This window comes from Manis javanica, chromosome 8, assembly GCF_040802235.1.
Source record: "Manis javanica isolate MJ-LG chromosome 8, MJ_LKY, whole genome shotgun sequence".
Classification (NCBI taxonomy): Eukaryota; Metazoa; Chordata; class Mammalia; order Pholidota; family Manidae; genus Manis; species Manis javanica.
The window spans coordinates 67,642,633-67,661,717 of NC_133163.1; the positions used below are offsets into that span (position 1 = coordinate 67,642,633).

The 19,085-nt window shown below is 37.9% G+C and overlaps 1 long non-coding RNA gene across 2 annotated transcripts in view; it reads left to right on the forward strand.

Annotated features, from left to right (window-relative positions):
- The first annotated feature begins 2,540 nt into the window (after window positions 1-2,540).
- The window catches only part of LOC108405330 (uncharacterized), a 165,986-nt gene continuing 149,441 nt past the window's right edge, over window positions 2,541-19,085 (forward strand). The window contains exons 1-4 of one of the 2 annotated variants that reach the window (XR_012120883.1): window positions 2,541-2,813; window positions 4,016-4,067; window positions 7,311-7,392; window positions 16,927-17,005. This is a non-coding gene — a long non-coding RNA (uncharacterized lncRNA). The remainder of the gene's footprint in view (window positions 2,814-4,015; window positions 4,068-7,310; window positions 7,393-16,926; window positions 17,006-19,085) is intronic. The other variant, XR_012120884.1, reaches the window with a different exon arrangement.

Below are 19,085 nucleotides of genomic sequence, written 5' to 3' on the forward strand. Positions count from 1 at the left end.
GAGAATATCTGAATTATAACCAAAGTGATTCTATAGAGTCCATCTTTTGAATTGAGAAGGCATTTTATAGTCTGGGATCATCTTAAGAGGCTTACAGCCTGGATGCCTGAACACAGGTAAAGGTCTGGGAATCTGAAGGTGGTTACTGAGGTTTGGAGTTGTCCATTTGTGTGGCTCACTGCGGCAGATGGGTGCCTGAAGCCTTCTCCAGGGGGCACGGTTGTGGAGGTTGGCAGATATGGTGTCATTTAATACTGCCCTGTTCGCCATGTGCAAATGCAGAAGCCACAGAATTCAAAGCCCAGACCTCCAGAAACAGGAAATCTAGCCAAAATATTTAGCCAAGTAATTTTATCACTGCCTTTGAAATGGCTATGGTATGCATTTTAGTTGAGTTCACGAGCATACACATCTCAAATGAAGGACTTGGGTTGAAATAAATCTACCTCAGATCTGTTTACCCAGTGAGATCTAAAGATTTAATTTTCCAAGCATTTCTGAAACAGGAGTTGTTGGAATTAGAGCAAGGCAGCTCAGTAGCAACCAAGTTTTCTCTGATGTCAACTTTGATAGGAACAGAGTGGCTATTGGAAATGTATGTACATTCTCATTTATGGCTAATTAATAGTATTTTTGTGACTGGATATGGGGAAATGTGTCATGGGTGTCAGCACACTGCATTGCATAGTTAATATAAATTGACACTAAAGCCACATGTATCATACTTGGAAGCAAACTTTGATGAAGATGCAGTTTTAGAATTATTGTGTATACATTCTCATTTATAACTAATTAAAAGTATTTTTTATCTGGTATCTAGGAAATGTGACATGAATGTCAGCAGAATGTACTATACTTACAGTTATATCACAATGAAGGAAAAAATATATTACCAATATGAACTTGCATGCCTCTTGAATAATTGGAGTGACCAGTTAGCTGGGAAGAGAATCCTTAAGGCCAGCTGGACACCCAGAAGGAGGGGTAGATCTGCCAGGCCTACCCTGTTCCACCAGCACCCAAGTGGAACCTTTGGGGCTATTCTGTTTCTTTCCTTGTTCTTGTTCTCCTTCTTTTCTCACTTCCTCACCCCTATTTTTCCTCCTTTCCTCTCTTCCCCTCCTTTCGTTCTTTTTTTTTTTTTTTACTCTCCCTGGATGCAGAAGCTGCCTTACCTGTAGGAACAGAGTGGATGTGTGTGTATGGTCATCCAGACCAGGATGACAGTTATGCATATCTTTTCTCCTTGCCTGACTAAAGGCTATAGCATCTAAATCCTTCAGCTTTTTTTATTTTTACAATCAATTACAAAGAAATAATAATAGCTAATAATAACTATGTGTTAGGCATCATTCTGAAAGCCTTACCTACATATCCATTTAATTTTCTTAGTAGCCTAATGAATTAGGTACTGTATTATCTCCATTTTACAGATGGGGAAACTGAAGTCCAAAGAAATGAAATAACCTGTCAAGATCACACAACTGTAAGCGACAGGGCACAGATCTGAATGTAGTTGTCTGGCTCTAGAGTTTGTACTCTATAAACTATTATGCCAAACTGGTTCTTCATTTTTTATTTTGCTTTGTTTTGATATTTATTCTTTTAATGTTCTTCTTTATATGATTAATCTATGATTACTGTAAAATTTAAAAGAAGGGAAGTGTGAAGAAAAAAGCAAAAACCTACCTGAAAACCCACATTCCAGAGATGATTACCATAAGTACATTAGTGACTATGCTTTCATCTATTCTAGGCATGTAGTCATATTTGTACAATTTTACCTGAATGGAATATCATACATACAGTTTTTAAACAAGGATCTCTGTTTGTTTTACTAACCTCCTCCCATCTATCCCACTCTCCCAAACACATTTAACAAACTAGCATGTAAACTATTTTGAGTGTATATATCTAATTTAAAAATAAATGCTTATCAATATATTTACAAATAAAAATATTTATATAGGGATGTAGGGCTGTTCTGGGAGGCTTTTTTTTTTTTTTTTTACAAAAATGGGACATTATATACTTGCTCCTATGTTGCTCTTCTTGCTGAACAATGTCTTAGAAATTTCAGACAGCAAAGGGATTGATTTACCTCACTTTTTAATGGTTGCATTATACGGCTAATTTTATCTGCTCTTCCAATAACAAAATTCTGCCCAGTTAATACTTTACTTCTACAAATAGGGTTGTAGCTTGGTTTTCCTGCCCTGAGATGCGGGCTTGCGCGCACGTATTTCATTAGGGAAGTGATCCAGGGATCAGGTGTGAAAGACTGAGGGGAGTGAAACAGAGAAGGCAGGAAAGTCAGTGCAAAGGTGTTTCTGCGAGTTGAAACCTGCGGTGCCACGGTAGGTTCTCTCTGTTTGCGGGGCCTTACCGAGCGAGCCTTAAACCTCTGTCGTTCACTTTGAGCACCACACCGCACCGGTTCAGGATCCGCTCCGCAGGCAAACCGCCCAGGTGTTTGCGGGTTGCGCAGGCGCAGGTGGCGCGAAGCACCCTGGGCCTACCGGAAGCCGGGGCGGGGCTGGCCGCAGGCGGGGTCCTGCGCCTCCGGGCCTGGGCTGCTGCCCGCGCGGTAACTGGAGTAGAAGGTGGCCTGAGAGCGAGTGGGGCCTTCCGTACAGCAAGTCACGCCAGCTTTCCCTTGGCTTACCCCATGTAGGGGGTCCACGGCTTTCACGCAAAGGACAAACTCTTCCCTTTTGCTCTGGCAGTAACAATAATGTATCTTGTCTTACTACGCAACATCTTTGTAGCGGGTGCTCTATGCAGCAAATCCCCGTCTTTGCAAGTCACATGAGGTAGGTATTTTACGACGGGGTTCCAGAGACCCACAGAGATTGTGAGGGAGAGGCCATTTGTCCCGTGTTCTCTTTCTATTCCCAGTGGGTAGCACAGTGCCTGCCGCTTCGAGGATATTCTGTCTAAGCTTTTAAAGGAAACCTATGGAAGTAATTTCCACTAAGTCAAACACCCAATACATGGCAAATCTGGCATTTAAATCTAGGACTTGTTGCCTCCCAAACCTATGTGTCTTCTATGAAACTAGTAACCTTAAATTTTTTTCTCTTACATACAACCAAAAAGAATTTTGTAAAACTTACTGCACATTTTAAAGCAGAATATGTAAAATTGTTCATCTTAAGTTCAGAAGCAAATTTTTTAATAGGAATGAAATACTAAATATTTTATAAAGTGAAATAAGATGAAGATATCCTACATTTAGTACATTTAGGTGTTTGTGTTATGACATAATGAAATGAATTTTAACTACTGAATAGCATTCACTGACCATGAAAACATCGTATAGTTTTAATTTGAAGATTTCATTCACTGTGTCATGGAAAGTCTTGAAAACATTACATTTAAAGGAATGTTACATTTAAAGGAATCTGCATCACTATCCAAACTGCTTCAGTGCTGAATCCAGAATATTCCAGCAGTGGCCAAGCTTCCCGCATATGAGATATGTTTAAAATGGGGAAAATTGGGAAGCTCCATATGTTTAAGGTACAACAATTAATCATTAAAGGGGGACTCGGAAACCAGTATTTCCGTCTATTCTTTTGTTTAGCCCTTGGGTAGTTTCCTCTCCACTGAGCAATGCGTCATAAAAAGGTTTGGGATGGGTGAGGGGGCACATGTCTTTTGACAAATCATTGCCTTCTTAGATCTCTGGGAAGCTTTAAAACCTCTTGACTACTTCTTCCTTGAAATACTTTCTCTTCTTGACTTTTTAGTTTGTCTTTTATTTTAAAGTAGGTGATAAATATTGTGACAAAATATTAAGCCATGTAAAAGTACAAAGAATGCAGAAAGCATCCCAAATCCTACCACCCAGATAAAATGTTATCTTATCCCCTGCCTTTGATGTGGTATTACCTTTTCATGGTTCTTCTCCCTTCCTTGTCTTTTGGTTAACTCCTCTTCTTCCTTCCAAAATCTAATCCCTAAAACAAAATGTTATGGGTTGGATATTATCAATCTCATTTCACAATTGCAGCAACTCCTGATAACGGCGAAGATCTCTGACTTTGTGATTTGTGATCGTCAGGGTAAGTTTGGAGTAAAAGGCTCATCAATGTCTCTTCTTTAATATTCTAGAGATGATAACCTGCATGTAGGAAATCAAGGGCTGGCACACATGTCTGTAGACTTCTAGGATGGGATTTCTCTTGAAAGGAGTTTTCCCTCCAGCTTTGTATTTGTTTCCATTGGACAACAAACAAACCAACACTGAGAACTTTAGAAAATGAGCACATCCATAGTAAATTGCTTCACTTCAGAAAAGACTGTGGGCCACTGTAGTTTGAGGATAAAACCAAATTGACTGCTTGTCAAGTCTTTCTTATTTCTCTCCTGGGTTGTTTCTTATTTCTCTCATTTCCATGAAAGTTTATTATAGTTTGATAAATAAACTGTGGATACTCAAAAAAGTGCATTGTGTTTCCAAAATATGCCGTCTTCTCACAGTCATTTAAACTAGAGTATACTTTGAAACACATATAATTAAATAGAAGAATGAAATTACATTTGGAAAGTGTTAACTAAAAGAGCCTACCTTTATGTCTTTTACCATAATTCTTAGGCCTGACAACAAAGAATGCATTTCCTTATCACCTGGGAGCAGGGCTTTCTATATGCTTCTGAAGTGAAGAGATTTACCTTCTGACTGTTGAAAATAATATGGCAGCTAAGGAAATTAAAGGGAAAAACAAAGCATGGGCTCAGTGTGCATAGCTTAGGTCTGGGTTCCAAGTGGTCCATGAATTCTGAGGCACTAAAATCTAAAGCATTAATACGTTGTTAACAATGTGTAATCAGGACGACTTATTCCATAGGACAGCACACCAGTGATTGTCTTGCAGCAGTGGTCTCAAGTCACAAATTAAGTTACTTTAGAGAAGGCAGCATGCTCTTCCCTATGCTTGATGCATTGAGTTGGGCTAGACAGAGCAGCCTTCCATCTGTGAGTACAGGTCCAAAGTCCAGGAACCTTAAAAGCTGAAGTGATCCATCCCAGGCAGCTATGTTCCTGTACCTGTTATCTGTTGATGCATAACCTGCTAGTGCAAAACAGCCACCATTTTATTATATCTTATAATCTTGTGGGTTAGGAATTCAGAAACTTCTTGTGTTCTGTGTGCTTTGATTTATATCTCTTGGTAATATTCATCTGGTGTCTGGGATCATCTTAAGGGTTCAAGACAGCTATACTCACATCGTTGGTCCTTTGGCAGGCTCAGCTGGGCCTCTGCATGTGTCACAGGGCCTTTCCATGTGGTTTCTCCATCAGAATAACTGGACTTCTTATTCATGGCAAGTAAATAGAGGTGTATGCTACCAGTATCTTAAGGTCTGGACCCAGAAATGGGTTGAGCATTACCTCCACTATATTCTATTGGTCAGAGCAGTCACAGCCTACCCAGAATCAAGGGGATGTGCTAGAGATCTCACCTCTTGATGGGAGGCACTTCAGAGAATTTGGCACTATCTTTAATTTGTCTTAATATATCCTTTCCCTAACTGTTAAAGTCTATGAAGAGGGAAGAAGGAAAATATTGAAGGAGAAGTCCCAGACAGACTCCTGGTCTAGACTTCTGCCTAAGCTGGAGGGAGGAATCTATCGATGACTTCAGCACACAGGTAAACTCAAGGAGTATATTTAACTTGGGAGATAAAGTGCCCTCTGTCAGCCTCCTGGTGAATTAACCTCTGCAGTGTTAAATTACAGTGAGCTGAGATTTCCCAAGGTGAGAAGGCTTTGATCCATTCTTGGAAGGCCATGTGGCCTCTGTAGCACTTCCAGTGAGCGGTTAGTGAGCAGGGACTTAGCCACATAGTTTTAGAAAGAGCTTCCTACTTCAAAGCAGTGAGCATCCTGAGCTTCATCTTCCAGGTAGGAATTGTTCCATGGTGTGAGCAGAGAAGACGAGTGGGGCAGGATAAATGTACCAGTTGCCTATCTCTTCTTAATAAAAAAATAAAATTTGCAGATGATTTCTATTTTGCTTCAAGGTCAGTTTGTATCAAGAAATAAGACCAGAGAATGTTAACTTAAAGCAAAGGTTTCACTTCAGCATGATTGGCACAAAAATGTCTTGTCCCAGTTTTCTGATAAAGCACTTATTATGGCATTGGGAATAATCATGTAGGCTTTGGGATTGGGGTGGGGAATCAGACTGCCTGGGTTGAAATGCAGCCTCAAAAGTTGCAACAGTGTGTAAATCCTGTTCATTCCTTGGTTCCTTCACCTGTAAAAAGGCAGTAAGAGTACTAGTAAATAATAATAATAAGGGTAATAATAACACTTCACAGGACTGATGACGATTAAATGAGGTGACACGTGGAAAAGCCTCAGTACAGTGCCTGATGCTTATTAAGTGATCACCATATAGTAAGTTCAATAAATGTCAGCTTTTATCACTGTTATTATAACAATAGCCCCCACCCTGAGGGTAGAAGAACTGGGGAACTGAAGAAAGGGAGTGGTGGAAACCCAAGTAAGACTTCTCATTCCTCTCTCTTTGGTTATAGCCACTGGGGTATAATGTGATCTATAAACTCTTCTGTCTGTTGACATGCCAGGAAATGATACGTCTCTGATCTACTTAGATATTCAAGCTTAATGTAAAGGCCCAGGTGTGGGAGGCTCAGAGCAGAGAGAGAGCTGCGGGCTGGGAGCTGTCTGGCCTTTAGAAATGATTGCCAGTCTAATAAATAAAGCATTCACTGAGGGAGTCTGAGAGCTGGGGAGCCACATTGCGTGCAAATCCAGATCAGTGGCTGAGCTTCTTCAAGGTTGAAGCTAATCATAACTGACATGTTAGAGTAAAACTACTTTATAAAATCAATATTAAATTTACAACCTTTGACATTCTAGGACATCAAAGGTAGGAGGGAATAAGCCATAGAATAAATAGTCCTCCAGCTATGCCAGCTGCTTAAGGAGATGGGGAGATGTGGGAAGCCAGAAGCCCAAATTGTACACTGTTATCCTGTTTTTGTACCAATGTCTGCACATCAATATAAACATTAAAAAAAATCAGAGATATTTATGCACAGAGAAGAAAGAGAAGCAACAAGGAAAACTCTACCAGTCTTAACAAACTCCCAGAATCATTCTAAAGTGAAGTGATTAGTTCCTTCTCTGACAGTGAGGCTTGATTTTCCTGGACAGCGGGATGCTGCAATTATGGGGCAAACATCACTTTGTGAGACTGACAAATCCCCTATTGTAACCCTAACCTACCTAACCAAGGACCGTGTGCTAATAAAAGCCTGTACCTCTCTACTAGGTCTTCCCCATATGCACTGGGATTCACATACAGCAGAAAAGGACTTTTGGAAGCAGAGTAAAACCATAAAGATCATCACAAGGTGAGACTGTGTTTCTCTGAGTGCTCCGTCAGTGGGTACTAGCTCTCAGCTGCTCATTTTTGGGGTGGAATTCCCCATCTGGAAAGCGGATTTTAATTTTGATTTCTAGAAGCAGAATTGTCTTAGTCCTACCAGAAGGAGTCAGTCTGAGGCAGAAGACCCTGCAACAACATCCAGCATGAGCAAGTCAATGAAGGACTACTTAGTTCCTTGCATGCAGAAGTATTTTGTCCCAAGGACTGGTCAGAGAACTGTGTCACCTCTGTTGTGGGTCTGAGCACCTTGAGTTTATTATATAAATTAGGAAGTATTTAGGTGGAGTGGGGACAGTAAGGCCTGGAGGCTCTGATGGTCTAAATAGACTCTTCTGTAGCTTGCTCTTTTCCAAAATAGATGTCTAAATCAGTAATTCCATCTATGAAACCTTTAAGGGGCATAGCAGCAATGCCATTCTTTCCCCCTCTTCTCCCTGTCTCCCAACTAACCTGCTAGAGATTGATTTGATCCTCTCTTTTGTAGCCTTTATGAGGTCATAGAGGTATTTTGGCTGGGATTTTGTATTTTGTATGGTTGTTTGATCAGAGATAGGCACACTAAGAACAAAGCTATCAGTAACATTCAGTTTTCATCTGCTTCCCAAATGCAAAACAAAACAAATACTATTCTCCATTTAGAAGTCTATGGAAACAAACTCACCCTAAGCAAGCAGGTCAAAGACTAGGAGATGTGCAGGTGTTGGTAGTCTTGCTGATGTGTATAAGCGTGAATGTGTGGGAGCCTATGGCATAATAGTTGAAAAAAACAAATTCCTGTTTGAGTGTAGTGTGTGTAGAAAGTGAAAAATGTACCCCAGTATATAAAACAGTTTTGCTTCTTTGATTATGCTGTAAACTCTCTGTGTTGCTAGAATGCTGTCTGGCACATAGAATGTGCTTTTTTTCTTTCCTCTTCTTGGTGAATAAATGAATTTGAATTTTGTAGATAAATTGTGGGAGGCAACTAATAATTGCATAGGGCCAAGGCACTATGATGGACTCTCTGCTTAGGCTTCTTACACTTCTGTATTGGTTTTTTACTGCCACTAGAACAAATGCCCACCACTTCAGTAGCTTAAAACAGTATACATTTTTAATCTTGAAGTTCTGTGGATCAGAAATCTGACACAGATCTCACTGGGCTAAAATCAAGCTGTCAATAGGACTGGGTTCCTTTCTGAAGGTTCTAAGGGAGAATTTGTTTTCGTGCCTTTCTCAGCTCCCAGAGGCCACCTGAATTCCTTGGCTCATGGCCCCCTTGCACCACCTTCAAAGCCAGCAGTGGTAGGTCGAGTCCTCTCTGTTTCATTGTCATGTCTCTTTATGACCATCACTTGGAAGGGATCTCCACTTTCAGATTTAAGATTAGATTGGTCCCAGGATAATCTCCCCTTGTCAGAGGACATACCCTACAAAGTCTCTTTGGCCTATAATGTAACACATTCACAGATTCTGGGGCTTAGCATGTGGACATCTTTGGGGGCCCTTATTCTGCCTACCATACCTCTTTAAGGTAGATAGGGCAGAGAATCAGGGAACTGAATTCCATTGGAAATGATCCCTTGGAAGATGAAATGGATTTGTATTTGAAAAAATAAATTCACTTCTCTGAGGTAAAGGTTGGTTTAGGGGCAAGGAATCAAGTCTGTGACTTAGATAAAGCATCATCTTCTTTCCAGGGCCTTGAGACCCAAGAGATCCCAAACCCTATGCTGTCCTGTGCCCACCTGGAAGGAGATTTCCCAAACCAATTCCTTCTGGGTTGTAGGAACTCAGTGTATGCCCCCTTCCAAGAGTTTTTATGTGTAATAATAGGACGCCATAACCCAAGGACAGATCCCGAACCTCTAGATTTCTTAGTTTCTTGAAAAAATAAGAAGCTGAGGAGGGCAATATAGGTTGGCATTTGTTGTCATGAGCTAAATTTGTTTGTTTTGTTAATAGAATTTCTATTACAATGGCACTTGAATTAGGAGGTAATTTTGGTCAGGGAGCCTCCCAGGTACGAAACCTGATAATATCTATTCTGTATGCTTGGGGAGAATAATGTGTGGGTACTATAAAAATGAAAAATACTGGTATAAAATGCAAAAGAAAAAATTAGTATCGGTATTTGCTCATAACATGAAGCTGCTAGGGAACATACCTGACTGCATGAGGAAAGGTGGTTTAGGGAATTGAGTTTGATGGGACCTTTGCCAGAGCTACTCTAATAAGCTGATGTTCAACCCCTTTTCCATTTTTGTAAGAAAAAATGATAAAAACCAACCCTCCTGAGTTCCATTCTCTGGTGCTAATAGGACACAATTGCAATGGCATACCACAAAAAATAAGGATATGATTTACAAGTAAGCCAGATGGTTCCCATCTCATCTCATTGAATAATTATCTTTTGAAGAGTTTCTTTTTGTGGATTACAAAGAGACTGTAATCACTTTAGAAATCCCCAGCGAGTTTTCTAATGAGCCCTACTTACATTGTGTTGACACTAATAGTAACTATAACCATGATCTTCAAATCCCTATGTAGGAGGCAAGGTTATTGAAATTACAGCAAAGGCCAGTAACTCATTCGAAAATACACTTCTAAAAATGAGCTTTATGTTGACCAAAAGCCCACTTAAAACAGTTTCACTTACAAATATGAGAGACTGCATTAATAATGAAATCAATATAGTTTAACTCATGAAAAATAACATTTTGCCGACAGGTTTTGCCCAGTTTAGTCTGGTATCAAATTAAGAAACTAAGTAAACCAAACATTTATATGACTGACTCATACTGTGAAAAAAATGTGATCACAGCTTCCTATCAGAAAACTATTAAGTTCTGTTCAAGTAATTTCCTCTCAGCATTTCCTTTCCTCACTTAAGGTTTCATTCTTAACCAAAAAGCATCAAATTAGGAAGCTTAAATGACTGAAGTATTAACACTCAGGAAAAAAAAGTGATTGCTTTTCAGAATGGGGGAAAAAACTTTCACCAACCTACCTTACCAAGGTAGATAGTTGCAAAGTAGTAGGAACAGAGAATTTTTTGTTGTTATATTCTTTTCTAATAGTTTGATTTTCAATTTAAAGTTTCTTTAAAATTAATCCTTTAAAATCATTTCCAGCAGTGAGCAATTCAGCAAGAGAACAAAATGGCCAGACTTTTGTATCCTTGAAAATTGGATATAGACTAGTAGGACTGTATCAAAGTAACTTTTGCTATTTTGAGTATAATAAATTGTAACTCTTGTATGGTTCAATTAGCATTCCTGTGAATAAATCTAACATTTCCCTTTATGCAATCTTTGCTTAATTGGGTATGCCTAGTTCATTTCCACTATATCTCTATTTGAATAATAATGAAAATTTGAATTTTACCTATCTTTCCGAATTTTATATTTATTCATATATATATGTACTTTCCCACTCACACAACAATTTTAAGGGTGTTGATGTATATTAAGGTCATGAATATGTAATGCTCCCTTGCCAGATATAAAAAACCTTCCTACAGAGTTTGCATCTCAGTTTCAAAGTTCTTGTAAACACATTGCCGTAGACAGCCATTACGAATTAATTGAAATAGGCATTTGAGTTGAAGCCTTCATCATCAGTGTTCAATTCATAAACAGAACCTGCTTTAGGTATTTCCAGCAGAAAGGGATGTAATACAGGGAATTGGTGCTTGCAAAATTTCCAAAAGACTGGAGGAGTAGGCTTAAGGCCTGACCTCCAGGAATGACTCCCAGATCACTACAGTTCTGAGCCCCCTGTTAATGCTGCTGCAATCTGGAATGGAAGAAAGGAGGAAGCTGGAAATGAAATTCTGTAGTTACAGAACACATTGCTGTAGCTGTAATCCAGGAACCAGAAAGCTGGGATCTGGAAGCCACCACCACCACCCCTGTCCACACCCAAGAAGCTGTTAATTGGACAGGGAACATAGAATATGATTGCATCTACCACTAATGAAACTGCTTCTTGAAACCTACAAAGCTGGGAACCAGAAACTGGACATGAAGCGGAAAACCTGCTACCATGCCCTTGCTTGCAATCTTTCAGGTCTTAACTGGGGGAAACCTAATTTGCATCCAGAATTCTGGCTTCAAGGAAGCCTGAGAGATGTAGTATTCAGTCCAGAAGGGCATACGAAGTCAGAATCTATACTGAAGGCATATCCCTGGTGAAACCTGTTCTCTCTTTCCCTCACTGTAGGGAGATGCAGAACTTTTATGCAGAGTAACAGGAAAATTCCAAAGGAACTGGCTTTTCTTAGAAGATATGCCAATACTCTATCTAGGGGATTTGATCCCTAACTTTACAGGTAATGATAATTCTAGCTTCTTTCCTTTATTTTCTCCTTTCTCCTTAGCAATTCATTTTTCTTAGGAACTTAATTTTAGTTTTTGAGCAACTTCATGCTGTTGAATTACTTAAAGCTTTGCATCTGCCAATCTTGCTTTTACCTCTCGCCAGAAAGTGGGTACTCTTTATCTCTGTTTCTTATGTGAATTAATAGGGACTAGTTCTGTATATTTCATGTGGCAGCTTACTATGCTAATATTCAATTAATGCTACTTCATACAGAGTGAAAATAAAATACATATGAATATATTATGCAAGAATTATATATCTAGACATAAAATGTGCTCTAAATAAGAAGTTGACAGCCACATCCATATCCTCTTAAGAAAAAATTTGTATCAGTGGGAAGCCAGAAAGTCCAAGCATTAATAGTATTTGACTATAATCCACCCATTATGGCAGTATAGTAAGTTACCTAACTTTTCTTAAATATCCAAAGCTTTATGTAGTAACATCTTTTCATTTATATGGTACACCACAGAATACGTGATTCTCAAGGCATCCTTATATACACATGTGGCAAGATCAGCATGATTAAATGACAGTCATGGAGCAGAGTGGAACTTGCACCCAAACCTTTAACTCTTAAAATTGTTATCTACTACAATAAGAAATATTAATCTTCTTCTTCTTAGAAGAATGTTAGTAAAAATAAATTATAACTAAGTCTTTAATGTATCTAGCAAATATGAAATACCTGAAAACAAATTCCTGTAGGATATAATTTGATATGCTAAGTGTGAAGAATTTAGTTTCATCTTTGCAATTTTTTTTAACTGGCAGAGGGATAATTGTATGACTGTTGCAGCTTTGATGTGTATGTTTTTACCTGTCTTAAAGTGTAAAGTCTGTTTAGATACCACAATTTAGTAACCACTTCATATCAACTATTCATTCCTATGGAAGTATCTTTTTTTCTAGGAAAAACGTATGTGTGTAAAGGGCATGACCATGATGTTATTATTTTCTTTTGTAACTGTCGCTGTAGTAAGTTTACCCCCATGGTTATGTCCATATACAGCCATTTCTTTCAAGGCTGATCCAAGTGACCATCCCAATGCTGCTTTCTCCCTTTAGTGTCACCATGTAGAGCTGCTTCTGTAGTTTTTTCACCTTCCACATCTCACAAGATGGAACTGCATTTCAGTAGGTTCCACCATCATATCTCACTTACCATATACTTTGCCTAATATATATGGCAAGCACATTGATATGTGGCTTCATTCCTATATCCTTTCAAAGTGACTTCCTTTTGGAAGCAATAAGAGTGAAGGGAGGCTACCCAGCATTTCTGACCCTAAATTATTTGTTGTTAGAGTTAAATACAGCCTTGTTTAGGCTATCAGCTCCCACTCTTCCCAGGAGCAGTCCCCCCACCCCATAAAGATACAATTTTTAAGCCAGAGGAAGTTAGAAAAGAAAACAGAAGCAATTAGAATTTTATACAAGGCAGGCGTGGCCTCAAATATAAAAGGTTAATAACAGAATTGGGAAAAATCTGTCTGGAGTACTTATGTATTAAAAAATTTGTAAAGTTCCTCATCTCTTTACTCTGTCACTACCTCTTTGTGGGGAAACTCCACAAAGAAAGCCACTCAAGTAAGTTATTTAGAAAAGTTTGTTTCTTTTCTTTCTTTCTTTCTTTCCTTCCTTGATAGCTTATTCAAAATTACTCCCTCTTTAAAACTTAAAACAAAAACAAAAACAAAAGCAAGAAACATAGTGCCTGTAAAGAAAGAAACAGGATGGCTAAGCTTTAGGTCCGAGTCATTTGTATCCAAGTGTAAGTGCCTGACTAATTCAGTTGGTAGAAGTGAGATTCTGGGAGATACAGTAAATGGACCGAGGAGTGCTGCCAGGTGATAGCTTCTGGTAGGTTATAAGATCACATCATGTCCTAGTTTTTGGTCTCTGTTAATAATCTACTGTGATGTACAGCAGGTTCTGGTATACAGAGTAATTCAAGTGCTCTTCTGTTGGGCATATGGTGCTTTTAAGAACACTCCAAGGGTTGATTTGACTGCTCTGGTTTATAAAGGATGGCACAGTGGGAAGGAAGGGAACAAACTATGGATGGTGCGTGGGATTCAGGAGAGAAAGAGACTCCTGTGAGAGCAGAGCTGCTGAGAAAAACAACATTCAATGATTTAATTAGAAAACCAATTTTGCCACCATTTAAGTTGAATTCCTGCAAGTGTCACTGTTTCTTAGGGAAAAATTTAGTGATTATACATATATGTATATATAAAATGTGTATATGTGTACATATATGTTTTATATATGTCAGTATATGTGCACATATACATATTAAACAGAAAATTCATATAAGGCAGCAAAAGGACAAGATTTAACCCCAGCTGCTGGACTTGGGGCAGGGAGATATTTGATAGGAGCAAAAAAGAAATAATTCTAGAAGCAACTTTTAGAGTAACAGAAAAAAAAAAATTCCAGGAAACAGCTTTGATACTCCTTTCCTCATTTAAAGACAGGGAAATAATACATTTTTCTCATAGAGTCATCTATAGTTACCATTTGCTGGCAAAAGGAGTGATTTTGTGTATAAAATTAACAAGGTAAGTTTATATTCAAAGTGTCATGCCTCCAGAATTTCCTGTCACAGGAATTTGTGTAGTAGAAAATAGGAGCAGAAATTGTTAGAACAGTAGAAATGTGGCTGACCACATCTGTGCAGGTATAGAAAACCCTAATGCCAAGTTTGAGTAATTTCAGGCAGAGAGCCTGAACTCCATAATCAGGAAGTCAGCTCTGATACAAAAACTGATTTAACACCAACCATTATGGAACAGAAAAGGAGGTCTCAGGACATCACAGAACTAAGAGGGCATTGAAGACTATCCTTAAAGCAGGGCCATGATAGATACTAACTAGTCATTCTCAACAAAGATTTTTTTAAGACTATGGCTGTCCAACATATGGCCTAGGACCCAAATTAATCCTGTCTGAAAATGAGTTGCAGATCACCTGAGATTTTGAAGAAAAAAACCCTGTTTTCCCTAATTACCTCATTTCTCCATTCTAGCCAGCTGACATGCTCAGCTAACAGTGGACTGCTGCTGGATTTTAGACAGAAGGCTTAGATTAGAAATTGTAATTGAAGCCAAAGTTGTCAGTTATATACTTGTGAATTGTTCAGGTTAAATCCATACTCTCATATCATGAAACTTGGGTATTGTAAATGACTGTGGAATGAAACAAAGTTAGCATAGATAAATCTTTAATAGAGACCACTCATGCTTGAGTTCAGTTTTCATTGGACTCATTATTATTAGCTAAGTAAGGAAGTAAATGTCACCTACTTCTGGAGACATGAGTGTGCTCCTAGCCCAATAGCACAGAGAGGGAGAAAAGGGAAGATAAACTTTATTAAGTGCCTCTTATGTGCCAGGAATGGCTCTAAGGGTTTTTCATACATTTCTTCTTGTAATGCCCCCCAAAGGCCAACACAGATGATTATTCTTGTCTTACAGACAAGGAATCTGAGGCAGAGAGAGCTTATATATCTTAACTGAAGTTCCACAATTTGGCAAAGAGTATAGCCAGCTCTTTGAACCTATGATTTTAAAGTCTATATTCTTCATTATGCCTATATATTATTTATATTTTGTTACATGTGTGTATCTATGGTTACATTGTTTCTTATACATTACATGGTTAATTTATTACTGTGAATTCAGGTCTTCTCAGCTGTAATTATAACATCATAAGATTATCAATAATTTGAAATAATATTATTACATATAATTAATAATACCAATACTCAATGAAATAATATTATTGTTCCCTAGAAAATTATATGTTGAAAGAACTCAAGTAAATTAATAAGAGTGACTACTTTAGGGAGGCAGAATAATGGGTGACTTTTAGTTTCTCCTTTTTGCTTTTCTGTTTTTCCTATTTTTCTGTGACGATCATAGATCGTTTCTTCTAACCTAAGCCAATATTATTTCAAAAATAAAACCATAAGGTATCATAGTAGAGAACTATCTAAAATAGGTGGATCCCAATACAATGTAATGCCTTTCTTGGACACCGTTAAACCAAGAAAACACGCCTTGCTTGAGCAATAGCCATTCCTTTTTGACTGTGTTATCTCTTAAATTTACTTTGTCAACTTTCTCATTTCAAAATTCATTTCAAGGACTCTTGTATTAAATTCAATTCATAATACTTGTTTGGAACATTGTATGCAGGAACCATAAATAGTATGTGTATAATTGGGCCTAATTGTTAATTCAAAGCTGATTATCAGAGAAGTAATACTTTGGCCTGTAACAGATATTTTGTAGTTATACATGTGTTGTATCTGAAAGAGAAGCTGTATAATACAGTCATTAATGTAAGAGCTCTAAAGCCAGATGGCTTATGTTGACTCCTACTTCCACACAGCTAGGTATATAATCTATGGTAATTAAAAAAACCTTTCAGTGGCTTAGTGTAGTTTTCTGTAAGATGAGAATAATAATTATACCTATACCTCATTAGTTTGTTGGGAGAATTAAGTGAATTGATATACATCAAGAACTAGAATAGTGCCAGATACTTCGTGAGCATCCAATAAATCTATCATTTAGCCCAGATGAACATATATCACGGTAAGGAAAGAACTAGCTCACAAATTTTGACAAAGACTTATGTTATATAAAGACTGAATCAATAAATGATAAGACTAGATTTTCTCACAAAATACAAACAAATGCTCTAGGAATGAAATAATTTGAAAACACATTATGTATCACATTTGAACTCAGCTGATAACTGTACCTTACTTCCAGGCAGGGGGTGTCTCAACAAGAAGTCTGTTCTGAGCCCAAAGGGGCTGTCTTGAAATTAAATTTTGCTGCCCTTCTTTCTGTGTCACATAAACTGCAGTGATTTTCATAAGGTTAGCCTTACATCCTCCCTTCCCTTATTTTTATTAGCAGGGGAATGTTGAAAGTGTGGGGAGTAGTATGGGCAGCTGGAGGTTTGGCCTTTAAAAGCCTAATAACAATAGCTGCCAATAACTAAGGACTTTACCATGAGCTGGCACTGATCAAAGCACTCTCCAAGAATTAATTTAATCTTCTCAGTTGACCTATAATATGTATTATAGAAAATAATATATATTATTGCCTCTATTTTTCAGATGAGGATACTGATCTGCAGAAATGAGCCACACAACTAATTAAGAGATGGAGCTGGGATTAAAATCCAGGTAGTCAAAGGTAAGTTTGGCTTTCCTGTCATATCTATGTGGTCCAACAATGAACACAAATAATAGAGAAAATGAACATGGATATTCACTTTAGGCATGTAAGGATGGTATTCAAAGTATTCACCAGCTGATCAGCTCAGACACTAGTTCTGATTAATGGATACTAGTGATGAACAACTGGCATAGCTATACTGTATGAACTGTCTGAATACCAGTTCTAATTTTTTAGGCAAAAAAGGATTAATTTGTAGAATATATCAATCAACATCTTTACAAAAGTAATTGATTAAATTACAAGGGATCAGTAAAGACCATTATCAAGTCCACTATATAAGACAAGTGAGTTCATACTTCTGACCTAAACCTTGCTCAACTTTTAGATACCCACAAGCAAAATTGCATGTTTTAAAGATGTAGAATTGTTTGTGTTCTCAAACAATGCTCTTTTCCTTGCTGGTACCACAAACCAGTGATAGTAAGGCTCTAAATGGAAAGAGTGGTCTTGAAATGGCCCTGCCTTTCTCTAAATCCGTCTGACTATCTGTTCAGGGAGGATTATAATGGATTTTTATTTTAACTCATTTCATTGACTTGGCATCTGTTTGGTATTATGTAAGTAATAGGATAATAAGTTTAATGTTACAATACTGGGTGGCTAAAAATACTGTCCACGCAGAATGAAATGATAAATAAGTTAGTGGACTCCCACTTGAGGTACTTTGATAAATTACACCCACGTTTAGTGCTCCCACTTTTACTGTTCTGAAACAGTACCTGCAGATTTTCTTAACCAAGTTTTTCTCCTGCAATTGAGAAGCCAATTGCTTCTGGCACTTATGGCCTGAAATGTAATATTAAGGCATTGGGAAAAAAAAGCATCTGGGGTCTGGTGCTGGACCTGCTTCTGACAGGCCTTGAGCAAGACAGCTGCTATGTAAAACACACCCTACCCTGGAGCTCCGTGGGAGGATTTAACATCAGTCACACAGAGCCAGTTCTTTTTGGTATAACAAGAAAAAAAAATATTAAAATATTTGAAATTCCTGTATTCTCTTAACCCAAACATATTTTGAAAGTGCAAGAAAAAATGTTTTAGTTATTATTTCCTTGGGAGAGTCACTGTACTGAACATGTGGCAATCACTAAATAAGTGTAGCCATCACTACTAAGGTGGCCATCATGATTCGCTTTGCTGCTGTGTGTCTCCACTCTGTTTTGTCTGCTCAGATGTGTGTGAGGCCCAGTTGGGCATGTCTCCCAAGCCCTAACCATGTCATCTTGGAAATTATATTTAAAGATTGAAAATCTTGTTTTGCATTTATAGTTAATGACGTACATTTCTTTGTTTCATCAAAGATTTTCCAAGATTTTAGATTCCCTTATAGTTTCCTTAATAAAATGATAGATCCCTGTTTTTACACTTTTTTGTTTCTCTGGCTAGTTTTCTTCCAAAATTTCATTTTAAATGGACACTTGTAGATGTTTTGATTTCTGACATTTTTACTGTCCAGGTTGCAAAGTACCAAAGCCACAGTAATCTACTTTACCTAGAATCCAGCATAGAAGGAAATAATGCTTCTTTCGGTATTATATTCTGTGCATTTTGAAGTCCTGATTTTCAAGATTTGAATGATTTTTTTTTTATTAATTAAAATTTCTCTGGGCTTATGTGGACATTGATCAGGGCTTATCTGTGTTATGACACACAAGGAGAGCAACAGACAGTGGAGGAGCCCCAAGGGACTCAACATAAGCCAGAACAGCTCATGGAAGGTGAAATAGAGGAAATAAATCACACTGGAAGCACAGTTTAATTTCTTTAGGTTCTTGGTACCTGGTTTTTCAGTTAATGCTGTTTCCTGCGTTTTGAAAGAAATCACACACATTTTTGCTCTAGGAGCACTTAGAGCAAGAACAGCATCACCCATCTCTAAAAATATTTCCCAGTGGATAAACTGTTAAGAAAACATGTTTGTGTTCACACTTTGAATAGAAATATTTACTATTCAGACTCTGTACTTGAATTTTTTTTTTTAAATCAAGTAACTAAATGGGCTTTTTGTGAAATGGTGACCAAAATCAGGGCATTG